The following is a 20,836-nucleotide window of genomic DNA, read 5'->3' as shown; positions in this document are numbered from 1 at the left end:
ATTATAGTATTTTAATATTCTTTTGGAAGCCGCCCAGAGTGGCTGGGGAAGCCCAGCCAGATGGGTGGGGTATAAATAATAAATTATTATTATTATTATTATTATTATTATTATTATTATTATTATTATTATTATTATTACTACTCTTCACCATACCTATTAGTAAGGGCTGAACCATTCATTGTCAAGGCGGGAGGCAAATTTCCCCCTCTCTGCAACAGTGTCTCCAATTAGTATTTTCCTCAATGGTCAATGTTATCTATTAACTGATACTACTGCAAACCTTTTTCTTCATCTGTATAGTCCTGAACTGTGGCCCAGCATCAAAGTCGTACACCTGAACTCACTTTCTAGCTTTTTCTCAATGCATACTTGGAACCACGTGATAACTAACGGTACAGATCCAGGGCCCCTCCGGACTTGTGTTTTATGTGGGTGTGGCGCTGTGGGTTAAACCACAGAGCCTAGGATTTGCCGATCAGGTCGGCGGTTCGAATACCCACAACGGGGTGAGCTACCGTTGCTCGGTCCCTGCTCCTGCCAACCTAGCAGTTCGAAAGCACGTCAAAGTGCAAGTAGATAAATAGGTACCGCTCTGGCGGGAAGGTAAACGGTGTTTCCGAGCGCTGCTCTGGTTCGCCAGAAGCGGCTTAGTCATGCTGGCCACATGACCCGGAAGCTGTAAGCCTGCTCCCTCGGCCAATAAAGCGAGATGAGCGCTGCAACCCCAGAGTCAGTCACGACTGGACCTAATGGTCAGGGGTTCATTTACCTTTATTCTGAAACATGTTTTTGACACAATAATGGTGTATTAGGCTTTTCCCGCCTTGTTTTGTTCTGTACTGCTTCGCCAATACTACTGCTTTCCAGAGAGGACATAGCACAACAGAAGTGGGACAAAAGTAAACTAGAACATGTGTAGTATTAAAGGGGGGCATTTCAGCAGGAAGTTACTGCAACTGGCACAAAATGCTACAGCATGATTGCTGACAGGATTGAGACCTTGTCAGCATGAACACCTCTGCTCAAAAATCTGTATCGGCTGCCCATTTATTACTGGGCCAAATTCAAATTCAAGATTCTACTATTGGAGCAGTTTCCTTGCAATATGTCCCCCCCCCCCCCAGTGTTTTTTTCTGTTACGCATACCCCTAAACATTTTGTAAATCTAAGTTTGGCTTTATTGAGGGGCAGTTTTTCAATTTGAGTAGGAAAATGAGAGTACCCCTAAACGTTTTTTTTAAGAAAAAAGCACTGTACACACACACACACACAACCATTTCAATCTGTGGGATTGGCACTTTTACAAGTGTCACATAGTGTTTGTTCCACGCTTTCAAAGGATCAATATTTCAGTGTGGCAACACCCACACTTTGGAACTCCCTGACATCATCATCACCATCATCATATACCACAATCAAAAGATCTCAGGGTAGTTCACAAGATAAAATCTGGACAAAGTCCCTCCTGCACAAAGAAGCTATATTAGATGGGCTTTGCATTTTACAACATTGAGGGTCATAGTGTGAGAATTCCTCAGAGAATTCCACCACACCAGTCACCAGCCTTTCTAGACAGCAGGAAATATCAGAAGAAGTCATTGATAAGAAGCAAGCCTACCAACACATGAACATACAGTATGTATTTTAATATTTGTTAGTTAATATCCCACAATTTTTTGGGCCGGGGGGCAGAAATAGGCTAATTTGAATGCATGCTGAAGTATGTGTGAGTTTCTACGAGGTGAGACATAGTGATTACAGCAAGATACTTTATTGAGCAAACAGAACAGAGCAACAGGGGCAAAGCAACTAATAATGTACATATTTCTGAAGGCCTGGGCCACTCACACTCTCAACGTGATTGGCTGTCTAAAACCCCAAGCTGCAAATCATAACTCAGAGCTTAAGAGCCAATGCCAGCAACCCAAACCCTGACAATGCTAGATGATTGGATATCATGTATCGAATCAGAACAGAGGGGCACATAATCCTAGTCCGGACCACTGAGTACATAACACATACTTTCTGTAAACTGCTTGGTTTTTTATGATTCAGCAGTATATAAATCCCGTTTAATACATAAAATCAGAGAAAACAACTCAGTACTTGCTGAAAAGGACAACTTCTAGCAGCTCTACAGGGGTCCAACACACTTAGTAAATTGTATACAAATTTGAGCATGCCCCACTAGACAGTTTGTTCCAAGCGAGTTAGATAAATTGCTCTGAATGTTGAGAATGCTTATTTTAAACGGCGCAAGAGTCTGCGCTGAACAAATTGTATAATAAATATGTCAGCACTGATAAATTACAGTGTTTGTGTGTGTTTTGCTTAGCATGTAGCGCTTGCCTCCCATCCCCTTGGATCATCCTCAACATGGGATGCTGCTGTTCTTAAGGATGGGGGCAAAGAATATTTGAAAATCATTCACATGCTACAGTAAGTAACCACCAGCTTAATCCCAAATTAATGAGCCGTATCTGTGCCTGATGTTTGAAAGAGCAGAAACAAAATTGCATTTTGATGTTGGGAAAACCATATCATTGCGGCTAGATAATCCTTAGCAAATCTCAAGATTTTTTGATTTTTTTTAATTCACTGTTATCAGTAATTGTTATTGGCTTTTATCCGAATGTATTACACGTGCCTGAAATGTTATTACAGTGTTTAAAACAGTGGCTGCTTTTTGTGATCTATTCTTGCTTGGCCAGTTTAGCACTCTAAAGGTAGTTACAGGTGTGGCAAGTTGCAAGACTCATTGTGAATCACTGAAGCCAAAAGCTGACCATCTTTATTTTAATAAGGGGGAAATGACCAGGAGGGGAACCTAAGCCTCAAAGTGGTGGGTGCCACCCGCCCAAGAACCCCCCAGAGATGACATGGGACACAGAGGACCAGTCTGGGGAAGGGACAAAGGGACAAGCTGGGAGGTGATAGAAGCAGGAGGTTTGATTGAACATGGGGAAGGGGGGGGGGTCAGAAGGAGAAAGCCATTCCAGGACAAGGATGAGTGCCAAGGGTCGCAGTGTGAGGGCAGACTCTGACAGAGCGGAGCCAGACACTGCTTCAGCAGCTGGACAGCTCCCCTTCACGGAGCTCTCCTCCTCTACTGACAGACAACCAAATCATGAGGAGCCTTGCACATCGCTGAGACAGAACCAGAGGGAGATCCTTTTCCCTTGTAAGAGTCTACGGCTGCTTGGGAGACGGCTAGAGTAGGAAGGAGGGTCCAAATGTCAGCAATGTCTTCAACTAGGGCAGATTAGTCTAGATAAACTCCACTGTGTTTTTTTATTATTTTTGTGAATAAAAGCTAATTGCAATTCGTGTCTTGAGTCCTTTTCCTGATCTGTGGATGAATCTGTGTTCCTGACACTACTCCAGTCTAAACTCTCGACATCCAGTAGGCATGTAGAGTGTTAGAATTTAGAAGCCAAATGAGAGCCAAATGAGAACTTGGCCGTTCCTGTTTATTTGTTTGTTTGTTTTTGATTTGTTTTGTTTTGTGGGTTAAGTGATCTTATGGAATTTTACTGTTACTTGCTCAGAGATGCACTAAATAAACAACCACCTGGAAAGGGCCACTACTTGTTTCCTAGTAACACACATTCCATCATTACACAACTGAATCACAGTTGTATAAGCATACCTTTAAAAAGGAAGCATGAATCATGCATCGCAAGGTGTAGGTTGTTAACGGCAAATAGCCAGGTTGAAGTCAGCAGAAAGCTGTTTGTGATACCTTTAATTCTGGCAGAGAGTGGGGTGAAGGACCACGCTTTTCTTTTGGATGCTGAGAGTGGGAGAGATGGGTAGCTTAATCACAGCACTTTAAAGAAGGAAGTAGGTTTGTGATCTGTTTTGCTCCTGCTGGCTTTCTTTCTCTGGACTGGTGTTTTCCTCTAGTGTACAGCTTTTTATATTCAACCCAGTGTCCAACCGTGAGATCTGATAATATTTTTAAGACTTTAAAATGAAGGCTTTAAGTTTCTGAAATGATGGGTTTGAATCTGAATAGGATGTGTTCCAAAGGGCTTTTATCATCAACCATAATCTTCTCTTATTTTTTGAAATAATGTTTTCTTCTTTTTCCCCCCGTATAGGAAGTGACATTTGTTACTCAACAATTATATTCCAATTCAACAAAACTAGTGACGTCCCGCTCACCCAACATCAAATTACAAACAACTGAGGTTTAAGGTTTCATCTTATCTAATTTCATCCTCTCTAACATGTTTCTTAATATATTCTGCTGTTTCCTTACACTTGAAACCCCGCTGTGATCTTCGCATATGGGAAATATCAACCATAATCTTCTAACAGCAAAGGGAGGAGGAGGAATGAGAGAGCTAGAAATTAACAGAACTAGGAAAAAGGCATACCTCACTAGCAGCAAAGGCGCAGCTCAGGTCACTTCCCCAAACCATGCCCATTGCACAATGGTAAAATTCTCATTCATTGCTCAGTCCACTCTTACCTCTACCCCCTGCCCACCTGTGGAATGTGTCACCTGGAAGGTTACCTTACCCAGAAAGCAATGCAGTCCTTGGGCTGAAAGACGTTCCCCACCGCTGCTTGAGAATAGCCACACTCCCATGTCATTGATGCATTGTTTCAACAACCAAAAACTTTGTTGCTGAGGTATACCAGCGTAGAGTTCAGGAGGATTGTTTTGTAGTAAGTGACATGACAGAAAAGGAAGAAAGGAAGGGGGGACAAACAGCGCAGCCTGTTTTCTTTCTGTGTCATGTTTACACGGGTTCTTTCATAAATGTGCTTTGTTCTGTTTCATAAAATTATAGGTGATGTTGGTCTGGCACGAAAAACCCATGTTGCTGTGTTTCTTTCCTAAATGATTGCAGACTGACTGCTTAATGATAACGTACGAGGTTTGGGCATCAAGACAACTAGTCGGTAGCTGTCTGTGTAATCTCTTTTTTCTCTCCTTTTCGTGGGTGAGAATAACAGTTGCCTGCCTCCAGTCTCTCAGAATCCCTTTAATACCCTGAGATGCAATTTGCCTTGCCCCCAAAATTCATTTAGCGTGGTTAGGCACTCTTCTATCACCTTTTTACCTGTTACCTCACTACCTTTCAACACCAACCTCTGTTTTTCACCCAAAACAAGCCTGCACCAAAATTCCCATTTAAATACTTATTGGTAAATCTACATTTTTCCTCTCAAAATACACCTTTCTAAATATATTTGTCTTCAAAATATGTATTTCCAAACATATCTTCTCTCAAAACAGTAGATAACTGAATCCCAAACCTTCATTGGTCTTGGAGGTGTGGATCAAGTCAGTTCATACTGGAATTTCTCAATTTAATTCCTCAACTCTAGAACTCTGGAAGCCGCTAGAGTCTTTCTGGCTGTGATGTCATAATGTTTGTGTCTCCTGGACAAATCAGGTTGACCTGTCTTGCTTTACTGCTTACATATTATAAATATTAAGTGGTTTCAAAATCCTTTTAAATTAATAAAATTAAATGTTCTAGGGTCAACCCACCCCCATTCTCAATAGAAGTTTTGAAGAGAGCTTATGGTCCTTGAATGGTACAAAACAAAGCCTAACTGGTTAAATTTCTGTTATGTCTGTTGGCCAACCAGTCTTTCATTAGATGTATTGGGGGATAATATTCAAGAATGGTTGACTGGGGAACTAATCAAGGGGAACTAATGCTTGGCAGAAGGTCCACTGACAATTAGGAACCACTCTGTGTTTTTTAAGTGCAATACCAATCAGAGCAAATGACACATGTTCAATAAAGGGAAGGGATAGAAAGGAACAGTAGAAAAAGCAAATGCCAGATTTTGAGAATGAACACTTCTAGCTGAAATTCTGTTGGCGTAGATTCAGGAGAGAGGGGTGCCCAAGTTGTTGGGGCTTTGTCTCCTAAGAGTGTCCGGCTGTATCTATTTGTATCCTGGTAAATAAAAGCAAGTGTTATATTTTAAACCTCCAGTGCTTTTTACTGCAAAGGAAACTAAATACTGATACCTGTGGACATTCTCTTTGCTCAGGGAAGTGAAGAGCATGTAATGATTCCATATGGAAAGTGAAGCATTAACAGACCCTTGTTGCTCAGTTTGAATGCTAAGCCAGGGAGAAAAAGGGGGATATTATACCAGGGCATCATTTACAAGATGTTGCAACTTTAAAACCATCTAGGAATAACTACCATCTCAGCCAAAGGCTTTCCCCCCTCATGTCGACAACAGGAATGTGAGGAGACTCACATTGTGTCAGGTGTCATTGTTTCTGAGCCTCAGCTTGACACGATGGAATGGGGGGGGGTAATAACATCTGCATGAGAAACGAATGGCTGAAGGCCTGGCGCCGACAGAAAATGCTGCTGCGGTAAGATATGCAAAGAGCAACAGCCCCACTGAGACAAACCCATTGCAACCTTTCTGAGCTGGCCAGAGGAAGGCTTGGCAGTGACATCTTCGAGAAGGCTGCTTGCTGCTGAGGCTCCGGCTCATACCAAAGCGACAGCACAAAGGTTGAGGGCATCTAACAATAAAGAGTTCCAGACAGTAAAGAGATCACTTTGTGCTCTTTGGAACAAAACGTTGCTCTGCATTGGAAAGAGTCCCATTGGATTCCACTGGCTCCTGCTCGATGGAAGCCATGGCAACAAAGGAAGCAGTTTGCCCTTAGGATTTCAAGGGTTTGGACTAACCATAAAAGTTACCCTCATTTGGAAATGAATGCCTACTGATATGGGTGGGGGCAAGATGAGAGCGGGGGGGAAATCTGTGTGCAATATCTTCAGCCACTGAATACTTGTCTCCATCTAGAAGTATTTCCCAATACAAAGTGGAACCTCAGTTTTCAAGCGTTTCAGAAGCCGAACAATTCGGAACCCAAACGCTGAAAACCTGGAAGTAATTGCTTGTTTTCGAATGTGCCTTGGAAGTCAAATGGCTTCTGAGGCGCGTTTCTCCATTTTTTTCAATGGATTTTGCAGACCGCCAATTGATTCTCAGTTTTCGAATGTTTTGCAAGTTGAACGGTCTTCCGGAAAGGATTAGGTTCGAGAACCGAGGTTCCACTGTACATAGTATTGTGAGTTGGGGGGCAGGCGGGGCTGTATGTCTGAGTTTTCCAAAGCAACTACTCCATTCCCAACTTAAGAATGGAAAGTGAAATACAACAAAAGAGGTTTAAGGACACTCTCAAGGCAAATCTTAAAAAATGCAGTATAAGGATGGAAAACTGGGAAACACTGGCCTGTAAGCGCTCCAATTGGAGAACAGCCCTTACCAATGGTGTCATGGACTTTGAAGAAGCACGAACTCAGGATGAAAGGGAGAAATGAGCTAAGAGGAAGGCACGTTTAGCAAATCCTCACTGTGTTCAACCCAGAAACCTATGTCCCCACTGTGAAAGGACGTGTGGATCCAGAACTGGCCTCCACAGTCACTTATGGACACACTGTTAAGACCATGTTCATGGAAGACAACCTTACTCAGCCACGAGTGATCGCCAAAGAAGATGCCCGAGTCCTTTCTAATTCCTGGCTGCAAGTGCTGGAATGGCTGGGCAAGTTTCTTGGCAATAGCCTAAGTATTGGTTGTTAAGGTAACAGAGTAAGTGGCTCTATGACAGAGGACAATGGGTGGGTCTCCCTCCCTCCCCCAAGAGTTGAGGTTTGTGAGCTAGGAGGTGGAGACTGCAGGCTGGGCAGCTGAGAGATAGAGCCATGCCTGATTTCTGGTAGAATCCAAGGCTGTGGCTATTGGGATAAGTAAGACTCTCCTGGGGTTTTAATTCTGTGAACCCCTCCATCACAGGCTCAGGTTGAATGTGTGTGTAAATAAACTGCCAAGAGGAAGAGGGACAACCATTGAAAGGCATCTTGAAAAAATAGGGCTGAGAATGGGTTGATGGGTGCTTGAGCCTGTTGAAAATAATTCTGAAGAGTTCCTATGTTACAGAAGTACTATTTTGCAATACAAAGAGACAGAGTGGAGTATTATGTCTGGCTTGCTTCCAAATACATTTGGACTGAGTGGTTCAAGAGGGCTTCAAAATGAATTATGGGGCCATTTCTTTAAATAAAACAGATATAATTACATGTTTCCTTAAAAGATATGAGACATAGCAAGAGTATGGGACAATTCAGAATTGGGAGGGCAAAAATCAAAAGGACGGAAGAAGGATAACAAACAAAGGAGGAACAGAAAGACAAAGCAACCTGAAGCACTATGCTCTTCAGCCATAAAACTATCCATAGCTGCCCAATCATTAAAGCAAAAGTGTGTGCATGTAACAAGGATATACTTATGGCCCCTATGCATAGTATGACTTTTGTTAGGCAGCCAATGTTATATTAGGGTCGTTGTTCTGTCTTTGATAATGCTCATTTTCTGCTGAGGTTAAATCAGTTTAGACACCATCTAGTCTTACATTGTAATTATTATTTTTCTATCAGTCAGAATCATCTGCCAATTTATGGCATCTAGTGACATGCATTAGAAACCAAACTGATAGCAACAAACAGTCCTGAACAGGAAGATCTTGGTGTGTATTCCCTACTCAGGAGATGGGGCTGATTACAAGGGAAGCACATTTTCTCAAGCCCAAATTCAAACCCTGCTTCGGCTCAGTCTTCCATGGGCAGTGAATGGATTAGTTCTCCCCCCCATTCCACTTTCCTTACAAAAACCGAATGGTGTATTAAGGAGAAACGTTATTCATGTTAGCTCCCAAAATTCAATTGTCTTTTCATTACAGGCATTTTATTAAATATGCTATGGTCTGATGATGTGTGTACAGATGAATATATATGAGAAAATGAGAACAGAAAGTAGAACGGTAGAGTTGGAAGGGACCACAAGGGCCATCTAGGCCAACCCCCTGCAATGCAAAAAACTTCTGCCCCATGTGGGCCTCAAACCCACAACCCTGAGATTACGAGTCTCATGCTCTACCAACTGAGCTATCCAGCAGCTAGAAAAGAGAAGAGGAACTGCTGGGTTGGACCATCTAGGCTAGGGATAGGAAGCTGTTACTCTCCAGATGTTGCTAGACTTACAGCTTCTGTCTTCTTTTCTTCTTCTTCTTTGGCGATCACTCGTAGCCGAATAAGATTGTCTTCCATAAACACGGTTTTAACAATGAGTCCATAAGTGACTGTGGAGGCCAATTCTGGACCCACATGTCCTTCCACACTAGGAACATTGGTCCCCGGGCGGGAGTTGATCACAGTGTGGATTTGCCAAGCGTGCCTTCCTCTTAGCATGTTTCTCCCTTGCATTCTGAGTTCGAGTGTCTTCAAAGTCCATGACACCTTTGGTAAAGGCTGTTCTCCAACTGGAGCACTCGCAGGCCTGTGTTTCCCAGTTCTCAGTGTTTATACTACATTTTTTTAGCTTTGCCTTGAGAAAGTCTTTAAACCTCTTTTGTTGACTACCAGCATTACACTTTCCATTTTTAAGTTCGGAATAGAGTAGTTGCTTTAGAAGATGATAATCAGGCACCCGCACAACATGACCAGTGCAACGAAGTTGATGTTGAAGAATCATTGCTTCAACACTGGTGATCTTTGCTTCATCCAGTACACTGATATTAGTTCACCTGTCTTCCGAAGTGATATGTAAGATTTTTCGGAGACACTGTTGATGGAATCTTTTGAGGAGTTGGAGATGGCGTTTGTAAGTGGTCCATGTTTCACAAGCATACAGTAAGGGTGGTAGTGCAATAGCTTTGTAAACAAGCATTTTGGTTTCCCTGCGAATGTCCGAATCCTCAAACACTCTGCACTTCAATCAGAAGAAAGCCGCACTCGCAGAGCTCAGGCAATGCTGGATTTTGCCATCAATGTCAACTCTTGTGGGAAGATAACTGCCTAGGTACATGATTTCTACTCTGGTGGGGAGTTTCCTTTCGACAAAATGTAGGATCATGGCAATGAAAATAATGAACAGAGTTGGGGCAATAACACAACCCTGTTTAACACCTGTTCCCACTGTGAATTGTTCACTTTGAGAGCCATTGTTATCTGTGATTGTTGCTGTCATATTATCATGGAGGAGCCAAATGATGTTTACAAATCTATCTGGGCAGCTAATTTTCAGAAGGACAATCCACAGGGCATTACGATTTACAGTGTCGAAAGCCTTACTCAGGTTGATAAACACCATATACAGAGGTTGGTTTGGCTCTCTGCATTTTTCCTGAAGCTGTCGAGCAGTGAAAATCATGTCCACTGTCCCCCTAGAAGGCCAAAAACCATTTTGGGATTCAGGAAGGGTCACCTCAGATATTGTTAAGAGATGGTTTGCTAAGATCCTTGCAAGAATTTTGCAGGCCACAGCTAATAGAGAGATGCCTCAATAGTTTCCACAATCAGTTCTGTCACCTTTTAAAAAGAGATTGATAATTTTGGCATCCCTAAAGTCTCCTGGGATCGCTTCTCTTTCCCAGATTTTTTCGATGAGTTTGTGAAGTTGTTGTGTAAGTTCAATTCCACCCACTTTGAAGATTTCAGCAGGTATTCCATCAGGTCCACTGGCTTTGTTGTTTTTCGTTTGGTTAATAGCTGTACACAATTCTCCCAGATTTGGAGATACTACAAGCTCATCTCTAACTTATTTTTGCGGAATTTGTGAGAGGACCTCAGCAGCTACGGGGGAGTTGTGGTTAAGGAGATGTTGGTAGTGTTCTTTCCAGCGCAGTGCAATAGCTTCTTTATCTTTTAGAAGTGTGGTACCATCTGCTGAGCGTAGGGGGCATATGCCATGATTTATTGGCCCATAGATGGTCTTTGTGGCTTTAAAGAAACTCTGTGCATCGTGAGCATTGGCTAAGTGCTGGATCTATTGAGCTTTTTTCATCTACCAGGTGTTTTTTAGTTCTCTGGTTCTTCTTTGAACCTCAGCCTTAGCGTTGGCATAGGTTTTTTTCTTAGTGGCAGTTTCTATCTCTTTGCCAGATCTGAAATGCCTTCCTTTTCTTGTCAATCGTGCATTCAATCTCACTGTCATTCACCCAAGGCGGTAAAGTCAAAGGGAAGGAGCTAGACAAAGAATGATCCAAGAAGTCCTCAACGGCACAACAGGCGGATGATAACAAGCGATATATTACAATGGCTGTGAAGGCTGCAGCAGATAGGATCTATCGGTTCGTTGTCACTACTCATGCCATCAGAACAGAGCCCTACTGCGAAGACAGCTCCTGTAACATCTACTGACCACACTGACTGGGACTAATGGGAATTGGAAGTCCAACAATGCCTGGAGGACCACAAGGTCACCATCCCTGATCTAGGCCAAAATCCTACCTCCAACATTCTGTGCATTCACAAGCAGGTCAGACAGGTGATCCCCTTTCTCTGTTGTGTGTTCCCAGGTGCCTCTGTAGGAAGCACCATTTAGCTATACAGTCAAACCTTGGTTCTCAAACGGCTCCATTTTTGAACGTTTTGGCTCCCAAATGCCAAAAACCCGGAAGTAACTGCTCCAGTTTATGAACAATTTTTGGAATCTGAATGTGCCATGTGGTGTCCGTTTTGAGTTTCCCTATTGTATTGAAGCTTCCACTTTCTGTTTTTGGTTGTCAAGCGTTTCGGAAGTCGAACGGTCTTCTGGAATGGATTACGTTCAACAACCGAGGTTTGACTGTATCTACAAGCTGCTCTAGCTTTTAAAATGATGGCTTGTTTAGTTGGCAGTACAACTACTAAACTAGACATTCCCAATATATTGTACACAGGAATGTAAAAGAAGGGAATGCAGGTATTTAGGTGTTGTTTCAAACACTACTAAAATCCATTTTGTTCATTGTGTCCACGTTCATCCCTATAATAATTTTGCACTCTTGTAAGAAGCTCTGCTCCCACTCCTATGTAAATGGCTAGATTTTAAAAAGGGGTCTGAAAGTCACATGAGGGGGATTTGGTGCCAAGAAGATGCCTCTAGGTCACTCAGCACATTCGCTGCACAATTCCTGAAACTTTCTGCACGGCCGTTTCTGCTTCTTATTTATTTATTTATTTGCAGCTTTCCATAAAACATGAAAATACGGTATAAAACAATAAAAACGATGAATTGACTAAAAAGCTCTGAAACACAATCATGTACATAGGAAGCAGCCTTAAACTGACAAAGACCATCGCTCCATCTACCATCGTTTGTCAGGGATACATTGCCTGGGATCTTTTGTATGCAAGGCAGATGCTCTGCCACTTAGCTTTGTGAATTGTGTCGGGGAGCCCTCTGCATGAAGAGTTTATAGTCGGCACCACTTGCTTGGCCTCGCTACCAAAACTATCAATGTCTCTGGTAGAACCCCCTGGAAGGATTATTCATCAGAATATCTAAAGCCATCTCAATCCCAAACCCAGGTCGAAATCCAGATGAAATGGATTGCATGCATAGAGTTTGGATTTTAATCTCCTCCAATTCATTTTCTATATTGATGTGTGTGGTTTCCCCTCACCCCACCCCCCAGTGGCGTAGCGTGGGGGGTGAAGGGGGGCCGGCCGCACTGGGCGCAACATCTGGGGGGCGCGCTCGCACTCACAGCTCTCTGTCCCTACTAAAATCCACGGGTTAGGGGGCGCAAATTACTTGCCTTGCCCCAGGTGCTGACAACCCACGCTACGCCACTGCCACCCCCTACTCCCTGCCATCCCAATAGGCTATGATTCCAGAATTAACCGTGGCTGGGAGAAATGTGTATCTTTGAAAGAGAGAGGGTTCAGCTCTCCTCATCCATGTCTTTGCTCGTCAAACTCTATGCACAGTTGGAGAAGGCCTCAAGTGAATCTTCTACCCTCACAAGTAGTTTGATTTGCCACACTGTCTGTCTGTCTGTCTGTCTGTCTGTCTCTCACTCACACACACACACACACACACACACACACACGGATCCCTACTTAGTCTATCTCATTTCCAGAAAAGATATCTCTTTGTGTTTGTGCATTTAGTTGCTTTTGTACCCAAGGCTCAGAAAAGCAGTCTCTTATGAAGTTAACCTAGCCTTTGAAGTATAGGTTTCACAAATTACAATGACTGTTCAGATTTTGTTTTAATTTCATCTGCTTTGAAGTCAGGTCCTTTTGCTGTTTCCCTTTTTTTTGGCATCAGATACACACTGACATATGGTTAGGTAATATCTTCTATAATAATTCATTTCACAGTTTACATTGCTAACCACAGTCTGTGTCCAAAAGGGATTAATTCCACACACACCGCACACAGTGTTTTCTACAATCAGACATTGTGGTTTCTCTCTAGAACTCATGAGAATGTTCACTTTAAATTATTCAGAGCTAGATTAATATGTATGTCTAGAAGGAACTCCTACAATGCTGGGGTGAGTTTGAGAGAACATAGATGCAAAGATGACTTGTTCAAGTAAGTAAGTAAATGAATCTGGCTTCTCTATTTAATATAAAAAATAAAGAAGTCACAATGTATAAACACAGTATTTAAACACAGTTTTCTCAGACTAGAATTAGTGGACAAAAAGAAATGAAATTGCTAAAATTCCATTCATGATAAAGCTTAAATTCCTTCTCTGCAGTGTTCAGTGGACATTTTCACAAGAGTCAGTAAGGATAGTCTTTCATCCACTTTTGTAAATCAAACGAAATAGCTATATTAATGCGAACTTATGTTCAAATGACTTTTTTTGCTTAAAAAACTCTCTGCTTTTCCTCTGTTGCTTTAACGAGATTCAGAAATCTCACACTCAAAAAGTACTTTTAGCACTACTCATAAAAAACATCCTGCACTAGGGATTTCTGAATGAGTAGTTTCTAGAACAAAATCAAAGCAGAAAATCTGTGAAAATCTGTGAAAAATCTAAGGGGTGTGCAAGAATTTCCTTTTTTCTTTTCACTCTTCCATTTGTTTTAATTATTAAACTCTCCATTAAGTTTGCTATACATCCAATGAAATACAATCACTCATATTTGTGGTCCTAGAACCAGGAACCCACACAGGCCTTAAGCTGAGATACCTTGAATTATGCATTCTCAGACCTCTATCACTTTGCAAGAACTGCAGGAAAAATCTGAGGCATGCTAGAGCTTAGCTAGGAACTATTTATGTCAAAACTTTCTGGAAGATCTCAAACGCTTAGACTAGGACAAACATGCCATCACACGCCACCCCAATCTCCCAGCGGTGCGATATTCCAGGGGTACCAGGCATGCTTATCAGGGTCTGTGTTTCCTTTGGACAATGAGGCACAGCAAAGACTGTAGTGTCTTTATGATGTATGGCTTATTTACACATATATACAACCTGGGCTTACTGCAGATGGATTCAAAACATTACACTCAAAGCGGGTTCCGTCTCTCTCACAGCTGCAGTACTGGATCCAAACTGCCAACCCCCGTTGTACTTTGACTCTCCTTTGTCCAGCTCACAAACTGCTTGCAAAACCCCACCACCACTATTACATTTAAAAAGGTAAAGGTACCCCTGCCCGTACGGGCCAGTCTTGACAGACTCTAGGGTTGTGTGCCCATCTCACTCAAGAGGCCGGGGGCCAGCGCTGTCCGGAGACACTTCCGGGTCACGTGGCCAGCGTGACAAGCTGCATCTGGCGAGCCAGAGCCGCACACGGAAACACCGTTTACCTTCCCGCTAGTAAGCGGTCCCTATTTATCTACTTGCACCCGGGGGTGCTTTCGAACTGCTAGGTTGGCAGGCGCTGGGACCGAACAACGGGAGCGCACCCCGCCGCGGGGATTCGAACCCCCGACCTTTCGATCGGCAAGCCCTAGGCACTGAGGCTTTTACCCACAGCGCCACCCGCGTCCCCTATTACATTAGCCCACTGCAATTCTGAAAGTCCAACTCCCACCTCTGCAATGTCTTTTGCTAGCAACCCAGAGACCAGGGCTTGGCTCCACCACTCTGTGTCCAGCCGAGAAGCTTGCCTTGTTGATGGCCCATCACCTTGTCTACTCTCTTACTGATCCATCTCTTCAGGCTATTACTTCATCAGGAAGCTAGCCTGGATTTTTAAAAACAGGACTTAATTTTAAAACGCTAAATTCAATGTCTGGCGCCCCAGAATTAGGAGGAGAGTCCAGGAACCCCAATAACTTATAACACTATGTATTTACCTGCTTAGTTTGTGTGTCTGCCCAGTTCACTTCTGTTGAGTTGATGACAGTGATGATGTTGCAGCAAATAATTACTGCCTGAAAGCAGTGTTGTAAAACGGTTGAACCTCAGCAACTGCTGGTAGGAAGCATTCGGCCACAAATCTGTCCTGCTGGGAATAAAAAAATGCAGTGAAGCAATCTCTTCAGAGCCCCTCTGATGCACAGAAGGGAACAGAAGTATGTAACATTAGACTCTGCAATGGACAGGGAACATGAAACTTCTGAAAAATCTAGGCCTAGTATAAAACTAGGAACCTGGTCTCCTGCCTTTGGGCAGCAAAAGACTTAAGTACTTTCCTTATGCATGCCAGACTTCTGCCCTAAGACCCAGTAACCCAATCCCAGTGTGGAATTGTAAAAGAAATAAACAACTAATATCTATAGCTTTTTTATATTTTATTGATATCACTTATACAGACCCGCCAAGTGTCCCCGTTTTCTAGGGACAGTCCCAGATTTACAGAAGCCGTCCTAGTTTCTTATTTGATCTCAGAATGTCCCGCTTTTCCTTAGGACAATTTTCATCAGAGAAATGTCGGAGGGTATGGAGTCATGCAACCCCCCGAGCCAAGGAGATAAGTAACTCTACAACCTTTAGAAGACATCTGAAGGCAGCCCTGTATATGGAAGTAATTGTTAATGTCATGCGCTGGGCCTCTTCAATCTTGGGGGCAATTTGGCGCCTCTGGTACTGGAAGAGTACTGTGGTTTTGCTTATTTTGTAAATAAAAAGATCACAATAGCCAGAAATATGTATTCTGTAGAAGTAAATGAAATGTAGTCTGGAACAGAGGCAGAGGGAAGGGGAATGCACAAAAAAATAAGAAAAGAGAACAATATGATTCCCAACACATTTCAGGGAAACTCCTTTTCCTAAGGGGAAAGTTCCTTAAAAAATAATAATCTCTGCTTAGGCCAGCCACAGGCCACAATTTAGCTTCCCGGAACTCCAGGGTTTCTAGAGGCATCTGCAAAAAAGGTGACAGTTCAGATAGGCCATAGGAGCAGCTTTCTCTGAAGCCAAATAAAATCAAGCTGCTCTAAACAGAAAGCTTGTTTCATTGTTCTAGCAAGCTGGCATACTCTGTAATGTTTTCTCTACCAGGCAGACGATTTGCAATTGGCTTGATCCGCATCAATGGAAATTACAAATAGTTTGCTGGAAAGCTGCAAGCCCTATTTGCATTCCTCTTGTTCGAAAGGCTGAAAACATACTGGCCATAACAAAATATTGCCTGGTGCACGGATTTAGCAGACAAATGTTGGTCTGGCAGCAAGCTGGGTACAGTGCTCTCTTTTCGTTTTGCATTATAATTGCTGAGGGCACAGTTGCAGAATCTGTGGAAGGAAGCAATGGCTGGCCTGGGAATATAATACATCATCATAGCAATAAGCAGAGCGTCCCTGCCCCCCCCCCCCCCCCGCCAAAGCAGCTATTGCCTTGCTGAATCCAACTACGGTCTAGCTAGCCCAAAATTATTTTGGCAATAGCAGAGAGCCTAATGTACCTGGATGCTCACAAGCAGGATTTGAAGGGAAATGCCATCCCCTGTTCTTTGTCCTCAGCATCTAGTAATCTGAGGAACAGCACCTCTGAAGATGGAAATGCCATACAGCTATCATAGCAGGGGGGGGGGGGTGGCATGTGGTTGAATATCAGTGCCTTTTTGGACCTCTTGAGTGCCTGTAGTTTTCATTTTGCTTTTCATCATCACTTGCTTGATCCTTGCCTATGTTCTTGCTCGCCAATGGCAATGTGGGTGACTGCAGAAGGGAAATTTTGTTGTTGTTGTTGCTGCTGCTGCTGCTGTTGTGGCTTTATCTGGGCCTCACAGTTTTCAACAAAGCCTGTCTGTTATGGTGGCATATTTTTACGTAGTCCTGTTCAGATCCTCAAAAAAGTGCTCCTGACCCTGTCTTCCATACATGAAGATGTAAATAAACCTCTACACGTGGACTACTGTCCAGTGGTACCTGGTTTACGAACTTAATACGTTCCGGAAGCCCGTTCTTAAACCAAAACCGTTCTTGAACTGAGGCGTTCTTTCCCTAATGAGGCCTCCCGCCTCTGGTGCCCTTCCACCATTCAGCTTCCATTCTTAGACCAAGGTAAAGTTTGCAAACCGGGACATTACTCCCGGTTTTGTGGAGTTTGTAAACGGAAAAGTTCGTAAAGAGGGCTGTTCTTAAACCGAGGTACCACTGTATATGTTTGGGCTCTTCTGCATGACTGGGAATGCTGTGTACAGTCAGGTTTACTGATTATGTGTACATAAAACCCATATATGGGCAGTGGTTCATACCTTTTGCTAAATGTGGAAATTTGTAGTGCAAGCAGCCGCCATGTTTTGAAGGTCTGAACAATAAACGAGCCTTCTGTTTCTCAAACAAAAGATCCAAAAGTTTCCAAACAAGCAATTTCTCTCATTCTCTCTCTCCTGATATAGTTTTTCTTTCTTTTCCGTATTTGTTAGTCATCCCATAACATGGTTCTCTTGCCAATGTACAATTAAATAAATTTTAAATTTACAAAAGGCAAAAAATACAAATAATATAATTCAAAACAACAACACCCCACGACAACAGCAATAACCTCAGCAGTTCAACTCTGACTAATGTAGGATGCCACATAATAAAATTACCACACGATGATTTTAACATGCCAGTTTGGAAGTTCCAATAGGTTGTTTCCACCCTTGTGCAACATTGGTGAAATTTCTTCCACCCCTTCCACTAGGGACTTAGAGTGCAAACGAATAAACAATTTAAAATATAAAAAAGATTAAAATGTCAAAGGAAACAAGCAAAAATGTAACTGCACAGTTCTAAATGCAAAAATAAGTCTCATCAGCAGAACAACCAATTTAACAGATGCCCAGCAGAAACGTAAGATAAATAATCCAAACCCTCAGATATTACATCCGAAAAGTAAGAGGTGTTCACTGACGATAAATAAATAAATAATAAATATAAATAAATAAATACCCACCACACAAAAGCTGGAGTGCTAAAGCCGCTTCCGTCATTTTAACAAACCAATCTGTTGTGTGTTGACCAAGCGAGGAGCTGAGGAGCAAATGGCCTCTCTCCTACTGCAAAACAGGCCTGTGCACCTCTAATTCAAAATTCACATTTAGAGGGTAAAGAACTTTTTTTCTTTTCCTTTTGCTTCCAGGGCTGGCTGAGGAGATTCTGGTGCCTGAGGCAGGCAAGATGTGTCCCATCCTTTGCCAGCCGTGTACAACCAGACTGGCGGTCGAATCGTCTCTCAGCGCAGGCTGAGACAAGACAAGGTCATCCACCATACCTGAGCGGCAGCTATGGGGCTGTGAAGCCAGCTGTGCTCCTTGGGGAGAGGGACTGACAGTTAAACTGCTATGGCAATTGTTGCTCTGTAAACAGAACAGCGGTCTCCTAGCAACTCTCAGCAGCCTTAACTACTCTTCCCAGGATCCTCTGGGGGGAAGGCAGGGTCCTGCCCCCACCCCAGGGTCCCAGTTCTTTAGAGATAGCAAATCTGTGTATTACTATTAGGTAGAAGGAACAATAATGCTGCTCCTTTGAGAAAAAGGAACAAGTACCTTCCCCCTATTTCCAGACCTCAAGGCAGGCTGGGAAATGAAGGCACAGTAATATTCTAGTTTCTATAGGGGCGTAGGAATTCGTTCTTTTTTCCTTTTTCTTCAAAATACAGTCCTACCTCGGGTTGTGAACATAATCTGTGCAGGAGGCACGTTTGCAACCCGCAGTGTTCGCAAACCACAGCGCTGCATCTGCGAACACACGTGATGTGATTCGGCGCTTCTGTGCATGCACAAAGCGTGATTTAGCATTTCTGCGCATGCGCGAGAGTTAAAACCCGGAAGTAACCTGTTCTGGTACTTCCGGGTTCAGTGCTGTCCATAACACGAAAACGCGCAATCCGCAGCGTTCGCAACCTGAGGTATGACTATATAATCCAGCCCCCCACAAAGTCTGAGGGACAGTGGACTGGCCCTCTGCTGAAAAAGTTTGCTGACCCCTGTGATAGACCCAGATCCTCCAAGTTTTCCAGGGACATCCCTGATTTAGAGAAGCCGTCCTGGTTTCTGATTTGATCCTGGAATGTTCCGCTTTTCCTTAGGACGTCCCTATTTTCACTGGAGAAATATTGGAGGGTATGGAGTTATCTGACCCCCCCCCCCCCCAGCCATGTGAAAGCAATACTGTATAGGGAAGCTTCTTTTTTTAAGTTTTATTTATACTTTTCAAATTTATACATTTCATCAATTTTACAATCAGTTTAACCTTTCAAAGTTTGACTTCCTTCCCCCCCTTTTTGCAGTTCCTTAAATTTTTTAATATCTTCTGCATATCCAAATTCATTTAATTTGCTCATTTAATTATCTACTTTAAATATATCCTCTTATGAAGCTGCAGGTTATTACAGTCATCCTGCCAATGTTTTTATCTGTTTGCAATTTATCTGTAAATATTCAATAAACAATTTCCATCCTTTTATAAAAAGTTTGTTATCTTGATTTCTTATTCTTCCAGTAATTTTGCCATTTCAGCATATTCCATAAGTTTTTGTATCCTTTCCTCCTTTGCTGGGACTTCTGCTTCTTTCCATTTTGGGGTGAGTAGCATTCTTGCTGCTGTAGTAGCATACATAAACAAATTTCTATACAATTTAGGCAGTTCTGCCCCTAAAATTCCCAAAAGTAAAGCTTCTGGTTTTCAGTTTTTTTTTTTTTTTTACAAAGGTTATTTTGAACATCCTTTTCAATTCATTATATATCATTTTCCAGTAAGCTTTAACCTTACTACAAGACCACCTCATATGATAAAAAGAACCTTCTTTCTCTTTACATTTCCAACACTTGTTTGATTTATATTTATACATTTTTGCCAGTTTACTCAGTGTTAGATACCAATGATATATCATTTTTATATAATTTTCTCTTAGACCATAACATGCTGTAAATTTTATATCCATATTCTACAATCGTTCCCATGCTTCCATGTTTATATTATGACCAATATCTATTGCCCAGTGTATCACTGATGATTTTACTTGATCATCCTTGGTATAGGGAAGCTTTTTAATGATTAATGTTTTATTACATTTGTATATATGTTGGAAGCTGCCCAGAGTGGCTGGGGCAACCTAGTAAGATGTGTAGGGTAGAAATAGTGAAATTATCATTATGGAATGGGATGTCCCTATTTTCATCAGAGAAATGTTGGAAGATATGTAGATCTAGACAGAACAACTATTTCTTCTACACTGTACAATAGGAAACAGTCTCAGTGATATGCCATGGAAGTCCAGTTGTCCTTGGAGAGCCCATGTGAACCTGACAGACCTTCTGGCTGTGTGGATTGTTGCCTTAATGGGCCCTTTGATCCCACTGTGACCAGAATTCGCCACTGTTTAATCCAGATCTGCTCCACCTGGCTTTCAATACAGCTTTGGCTTTTGATCCTTTCTTCTGAGCCTTGGCTTCACACTTCTAGTGACTGGTGTTTTGGCTCATCTTCCAGAGCTTCCTTTTTTGGCTTCCATCTTGGACTTGTCTTCAGAGCTATGATTACAACATAATTTGCTTCTGGACATCGATTTTAGCTCAGCTGCCATGGAACTTTGGCTGTCAGTTGTAGCCCAAACCAGATCTTGGCCTGTTCAGTTTTTTAAAAAAATACCTGTTCCCAAATCT

At 42.5% G+C, this 20,836-nt stretch overlaps 1 long non-coding RNA gene across 1 annotated transcript in view; it reads right to left on the bottom strand.

The window, feature by feature from the left end:
* Positions 1-18,693, bottom strand: part of LOC144327688 (uncharacterized) — a 41,583-nt gene extending 22,890 nt beyond the window's left edge. The window contains exons 1-2 of the long non-coding RNA XR_013392763.1: positions 18,127-18,693; positions 15,096-15,244 (exon numbers count right to left, since the gene is read on the bottom strand). This is a non-coding gene — a long non-coding RNA (uncharacterized LOC144327688). The remainder of the gene's footprint in view (positions 1-15,095; positions 15,245-18,126) is intronic.
* Positions 18,694-20,836: the final 2,143 nt, after the last annotated feature.

The sequence above is a fragment of the Podarcis muralis genome, chromosome 5, assembly GCF_964188315.1.
Source record: "Podarcis muralis chromosome 5, rPodMur119.hap1.1, whole genome shotgun sequence".
Lineage (NCBI taxonomy): Eukaryota > Metazoa > Chordata > Lepidosauria > Squamata > Lacertidae > Podarcis > Podarcis muralis.
Note: the sequence above shows the minus strand (reverse complement) of the source record. Positions and strands in the feature narration are given on the sequence as shown.